Here is a 7,191-nt window from a genome sequence, read left to right on the forward strand (position 1 = left end):
TCAAGTTTATGATACACTTTTCATAACCTAGGCTTCTCCTCTTCAATGAGGGAAAATGTTGTCTAGCATCTGTAAGAACCTTTTAAAAGCCCTTTTAGAAACCCTGCTTAAAATTTTGTTTGTCTAAATAAACTGGGGACCAAATTTTCTCCTATACATCCACCTCACTCTTTTGCTGGAGGAGCTGGCCTGCGTTTCTTGTAGGGACTTCACCCTGGAAGGGGACAGGATTGACCCACAACCTAGAGCCAAAGAACCAGCCATACAAAGTCTGAGGACCCAGATTATTGATACCACTGAGGAATCCCATGTTTACTAGACAACGATTAGGTTCAGTGCTAATACCTGGGTAGTATTGGAAGTATCTTGGATAGAGACATTGAGAAAATTAAATTATTGAACATGTTTTCATCAATTGGTGCCTTGTAATTTGTGTCACATTTGATCAATAGTACCAAAACCCAGAAAAGACTGTGTGTGTAGAAAGGATGTAACATTAATTATGGGAACTTTCCCTTGGTGTATCAGCCAAGATCCAATCAAGAAAAATAATGCTACTCTGAATTTCTAAAACAGAGAGAAATAATGGAGGAAACTATGTCCTCAGTTGATGAAAACTTCAAAAGCCAAATAGGGACCATAAGGCATGCCAGATATTAGCAACAGAAGAAAGCTTCTACCATCTCAAAAGAAAAAAATCAGAGGCAGTGTTAACTTATTCCAGAGGAAAATGGAGACAGGTGTGTCATTCCATGGGCACTGGAGCTGGGGAGGAAATGTGCCCCTGCTGGAGAAGCTTCTTGATGAAGGGAGAAGATAAGCATCCTGGGTTTTTATTTACAAATTTTTAAAATAATTTTTTGTTTGTAATTCTTTTAAATTTATAGAAAAAAATTTTAAAAAGGTACAGAGTGAGTGTTCACACATAATCTTCATCAAATTCCCCCTAATGTTAACAAATATGACCATGGTACTTTACTATTAACTGATCTCCAGACTTTATTTGAATTTCATCTATTCTCCACTAATGTTCTTTTACTGTTCCAGAATCCAATGAAGGATACCATATTGCATTTAGTTTTCACATACTTCTGCTTTCATTTCTAATAGAGCTTTCCAAAGACTGAAATTAGGCAGAGACCAGCTGATAGAGGAGCTGAGGAACACAGCCTGTAGGAATAAGTCCACCTGCATGTATAGTAGAGCCAGAGAGGACAAGGTATTGCTGGGAGGACAAATGGGCACAAGATTAGCACACTAAATTATACCCTTTTTATTTTTATTTATTTTTATTTTTTTAAAAATTATTTATTTATTTTATGGCTGTGTTGGGTCTTTGTTTCTGTGCAAGGGCTTTCTCTAGTTGTGGCAAGTGGAGGCCACTCTTCATCGCGGTGCGCGGGCTTCTCACTATCGCGGCCTCTCTTGTTGCGGAGCACAGGCTCCAGACGCGCAGGCTCAGTAATTGTGGCTCAGGGGCCTAGTTGCTCCGCGGCATGTGGGATCTTCCCAGACCAGGGCTCGAACCTGTGTCCCCTGCATTGGCAGGAAGATTCTCAACCACTGCGCCACCAGGGAAGCCCACCCTTTTTATTGAAATATTCTTTGAAGTTTTAGATTGACTGAACTCTTATCACTATATTAAAGTCAAACTTGCATTATTAATCATCTGTACAAGAGTCTTCAAAGTTAGGTATTCTTGTCCTCAGGTCACAGAACCACTAATAAATAAAATAGTCAGAATTTAAACCCAAGTTGTTTATTTGGCACTTTCCACTTGCTACATTTAAGTTATAAAATCAACATAGTCATTTCTTAACACTATACCCAGATACCAAAAGTACATAGGCTGAGCTAAATGCCATACTGTTTCATGACTGTAATCAAAGTTGGGCACATCTCTCCAATTCTTAATTAGATTATTCATCTACAAAATGGGAAGAATTTCATATAATCCTAAAGTTCTTAATTCAAACAGAGGTAAACCCCATCTAAATTGTGTTGACCTTCTGACAGTGTCTGAAGTCCAGCTAGGAGTTGACTGTATCACCTCCTTTTCTGCTGGCTAAGTGATTTTGTGCCATGTTCAAGCCGAGGGTTAGTTTTGAATGAATGGCACACTTCGGTTGTTCAAGGTGTGTATAACAGAATTCAACCATTTGTCCTCCCCCAAAGAAGGAACAAAATTATATACATGCTACAGGGTCTTGATGCTTGATTTCTATGCAAACTCATGAAAAACATGCTAGCCTCACATTGATTGTCTGCGTTCAAATGCTCAGCTACTGGACCAGAGCCAACAGGGCAGCAAATGACGGAAAAAGGAGTTTCAGATGTCTGCAGAGCTAAGCAGAAGGGACATCTTTGTCTGTGGTTAACCACATATTGTATTTTTGCTGTTCTGTATCCATTTTTGTTGAATCCAATAAAGTTTTCATTTTTAGTGACCAGGCTTTGGACTTGTTATGTTTGTTCCCAGCAAACCGCAAATCATTGAAGTTAATCCACACGGCCTGAGAGGCAGGACATTTTCATGTACAGATTTCTTAAATGGTTAAATGGCCAAGGTAGTGACTTAGAATTTCATAATCATATCTCCCCTCCCCCCAAACCTTCACTTGTAAACATCATGTGGAATAGAGAAAGACCACTCGGGAGAATATCATAATGGATAAGAAGACAAAATTAAATGTGTTCAACTTCCATCTCTGTTTCTTAAGTTTTCATATCCCACGTAAGTCATTTGATGCTCTGTGTCATGAGTGTCAAAAAAAAAAATCACCGATTCTAGAATACATTGATTGCTATGTTCCTTTTTATTACAAAATCCTTTTTTTTTCCAGGTATCTTCCCTTCTTCAAGCAGTCCAGCATTTCTCTAAGGAGATTAACCTTTACTAGCTGGAATCAATTATGATGTTCTTATTTCTTCTGCCAATGATTGGTTTAGTAAAATGCCTATGACACAATTCTCCTCAATGAGAAAAGATGCCAGAGCTTCCTGAGGAAGGATTTTATTCAGGACAGTCCTGTTTTCTTCCTCTTGGATTTGTCATGTCTGGATGTGACACTTAGAATTGCGGAATCTTCTTGAAACCATATAGTCAGCCAAACCACAATTAACACCGAGTATGACAGTCAAGAAAGATTTGAAAAAACTGTATCCTCGGTGATACTATTGGTCTCTTTATTAACAAAAAGTGGGACACATAAGAGTTGGATAAATGAGAACATAAATATTTTTAATCTTTATGTTTTATTCTTTACATTTACATTAATTCAACACTCTATAATTTGGAATTTCCTGCTGATTGTGAGTGCTAAGATAACAGATGATGCAATGAAAAGAGTCTAGCACAGTGTCTGAAGTATAATGGGTTTTTAGTAAGTCTTTGTTTTCTTTCCTGTTTTCCCTACTGCACATCAGGCAACCCAAGGACAGATCATATTTTCACTGAACCTGACAAAAGGATCCAAAAGTGTGTGTTTGAATAAATGGCCTGAGGATTTATATTGCACAGACGTAAGGAATGAAATATATATTCTGAAGAAGTTTTGCTTCCTCCTGCCAGGGAAAGGGGGACTCCAGTTTCCAGGAGTGACTCTTTATTACGTGTGAGGCTTCAATAGCAATATAGAGTGCAAGGACAAGAAATAAAACAAATCTCACAGAATCTCCAAAGGAGGCAATGAAAAAGAGAAAGGGCACACCAGCCCCAGAAAAATGACAATTCCAGGGCATGTATTATATGCAATTACCTGTTCCCTGCTTACAGACACCACTCTGAGAGCATCTCTGCTTATTCCCACTTACTAATGTCAAAATTGTCCTCTTCTCTTCTTTCATGAGTGGCCACTTTTGCCTGGCTGTTAACTTCCATCTCCCTGTTGTTCTGCTAATGGCATTCTATAGAATATCTTGACAGAGATACATGGCGTGACCAGAAGCCTAGTAGATTCACTGTGATTTCCAATCTCTTTCAGCAGTTTGTTCCTCAGCCTTCTGGTGAAGTGACCAACCAAGGTCAATACTTATCACCCTGCTGTGAGTGGAAGCATGTAAAGTTCTGTTTATTTGCCTACTGTCATTGGAAATGGATGTCTGTCTAATCCAGAGGATGGGCCATAGTTATTTGCCAGAAACAAGCATCCTCTTGTTCGGGGGACTCTATTTTGTTGATAATTTACTAACTTTGAATGCAGAATTTCCAAGTGTAAAGCACTAGTAGAGCTTGTGAATAGATAGGTCACAACGTGGCCCAAACAAAACTACAAAGCAACAGGCAGTGTTGTTACTTCCTTTGGCCCGTTGTGTAAGATTATGTGAACAAATTGTTTAACTGTCCCTTTCTCCAATTTAGAAAGTTGAAGAATTTAACTGATGAGACTCTAAATTAGTGAAAACCATCTTGGAAATACCATAAGCAATGATATGGGGCTGCCAAAACCTTCTTTTCAGGCCACTTTCCCCAGTATTTTCTGTTGGAGGTGTTTTGAGGTTTCTGATATAAGGTCTCAGAAAAAAAAAAAAAAGTCCTGGTAAGCATGCCTTCCAGTGTTCAACTAACTTTATCTTAATTTTAAATCTGATGCAGTGTTTTTGTCTTGTCTTGAAAAAATGTTCTGGGAGATTGTTTCGAACTGAGTGATCAACTAAGAAATTTTAGTAATCTTAAGTATCTATAATTCCAGTTTAGAACATTTTCCTGGAAAACTTAAAAGAAAAATATTTTGGAATCTGTAATAGACAGATTTGGGTAAAAACCCTAGGTCATTACCTTACTAGCTAAGAGATCTTAAGCAAGACTCAATATCTCAAACATCCCTAGCCCCATTTTCCAGATGAAGAATCTAATTGTCCCAAAATTTTTGCTAAAAGTAGATGACAATGAGATTATCTAGCATTCATAATTAACAGTGGACATTCAATACATGTTGCATATTAAACCCCCTTAAGTTCTTAAGTTCAAGTCAAAAGTTCTTGAAAAACTGGCCAAGGCAGTTTTATTTTTATTTTTTTTGGAAAGAAATTAATGAGTAAAAGGATTGGGGGATAGCTTTCTAAGCTAGAAGCTATGGGAATAATAATGATTAAAAGATAGCAAAACTACACATATAATTACCTTCTAATGTATTGAGAATTTATAAATGGTAGAACTGCCTCTTTGGGTAAAAACTAAATTGCCAAGATATGGAAGCAATCTAACTGTCCATCAACAGATGAATGGATAAAGCAGCTGTGGGGTATATATATATTTTATATTTAATGGAATACTACTCAGCCATATAAAAATAAAATTTGGCCATTTGCAACAACATGGATGGACTGGGAGGGTATTATGCTTAGTTAAATAAATCAGAGAGAGAAAGACAAATACTGTAGTTTATCACTAATATGTGTAATATAAAAAATAAAACAAACTAGTCAATATAACAACAACAAAAAAGACTCTCAGAAAGAACAAACCAGTGGTTACCAGTGGAGAGGGGAAGATGGGAGGCAAGATAGGAGTAGCGGACTAAGAGATACAAACTACTATGTATAAATAAGTAAGGTATAAGGATATATTGTACAGCACAGAAAATATAGTCAATATTTTATAATAACTATAAATGGAGTATAATCTGTAAAAATCACTATGTGTACCTGAAAATAATATAATACTATAAATCAACTGTACCTCAATTAAAAAAAGTGTTATGCATGAGTGAGTGTCAGTGACTAGCTTTGGAGATGTGTATCTTAGGTGATAGCTATAGATAGATAGATAGATAGATAGATAGATAGATAGATAGATAGATAGATATTATCATTTAGTTTCATGGTATTTCAGAAACTTGTACTTTAAAAGAGTTATCTTTCAATACCCCACCTAGACACTTGCTTATTTATTGTTTATTAAGTATTGTTGTGTCCTTTAGAAAGAGAACTGAAATTATATATACCTATATACACAATGAATTCCATTGTAATACTCTAAAAATTAAGTGGTGCTAGTTTTCCAGTTGTCCCAGTTCCAATAAACAGCCAGTGACCATACTGAGCTGAATAAGCTCTCTCACATACTACTTAGAATAAATAACTTACCAAGTCGATTCTCCTGCCAAAAAAAAGCTGCATCTCTGGCTGACAGTCACCTGAACCCTGCTGTCCTGAGCATTTTTTAAAGACCTCAAGGTATGAGCAGTGATTACTGTTATCTGAAAAAATGTATCAAAACTGAAGCAGACATGTGTTCCCCATGGGGTACTTACCTAAGGAAGCTTCTGATAAAATTGAAGCTTCTATGTAGGTGTGTGTGGATTGGGAGGGGGGTGGGCTTGGTACATTCTGTGTATGTTTGCACGACTGTCAAAGTCATTCTGACAAAGCGCATACACAAGAATTAATTATGCCTTGAAGGTTGGGGTCCCAGGAACAATGCAGTTCTAAACAAAAATAAAGAGTGATTCTGGGGAAGACCTATAAAAAAGTGTTTTGGGCTCTGTTGAAGACAGTGTAAATAAATGTAATTACTAACTGCCAGGAAAGCATCAGAACAGCTTTGAGTGATTGATAGCCTTTGTTATCTTCTAAAATGAAGAGAGAGGGAGGAAGCATTTAGGAAAATGAACAATGAAGGGGTGTGAGAAGAAAGGTGTGTGCATGGCTAGAGAACCCTGCCAGAGAGAACCTGATGGCACAACAGCACTGCTCCTTTCTTCTTTCTGATCAAGAAAGGAGGGATTATGAGAGAGAAATTCTCCTTATTTATCCTTGAAAATCTCACAGTTAGAGAGGCTTTGATTATTATTATTATTCTGTTTTGGGAGTGGGACGTCTATTGAAATAAGGATGGGGGCAAGTTAGAACCTTGAGTTAAAAACAGGATTCCTGATTCTAGATTATTTCTCCTCTTTTACTAATTTTATAAAACATAGGCAGCAAAATGCCTGCTCTGACTCACATTAGTGTTGTTTTGCAAAGAAAATTAAATTATGGATGTGAGTTTCAAGACTGTAAAGTGTTCTTGACACTGGTTATTTTTTCAGACACTCAAATGTAGACAGCCCATTATTAGGTTGTGGTGAGGAGACCCTCTCTTAGAAAAGAGTTAACATAAACCTTTGTACAGAAGTGGGCCTTCAAGTACCACAGAAAGATTTTAAATGGGGATTGAAGTTGCCCATTACAGCCTTTCAGATGAACCAA

This window comes from Balaenoptera physalus (genome assembly GCF_965194825.1).
Source record: "Balaenoptera physalus genome assembly, chromosome: 19".
NCBI classification, from domain to species: Eukaryota; Metazoa; Chordata; class Mammalia; order Artiodactyla; family Balaenopteridae; genus Balaenoptera; species Balaenoptera physalus.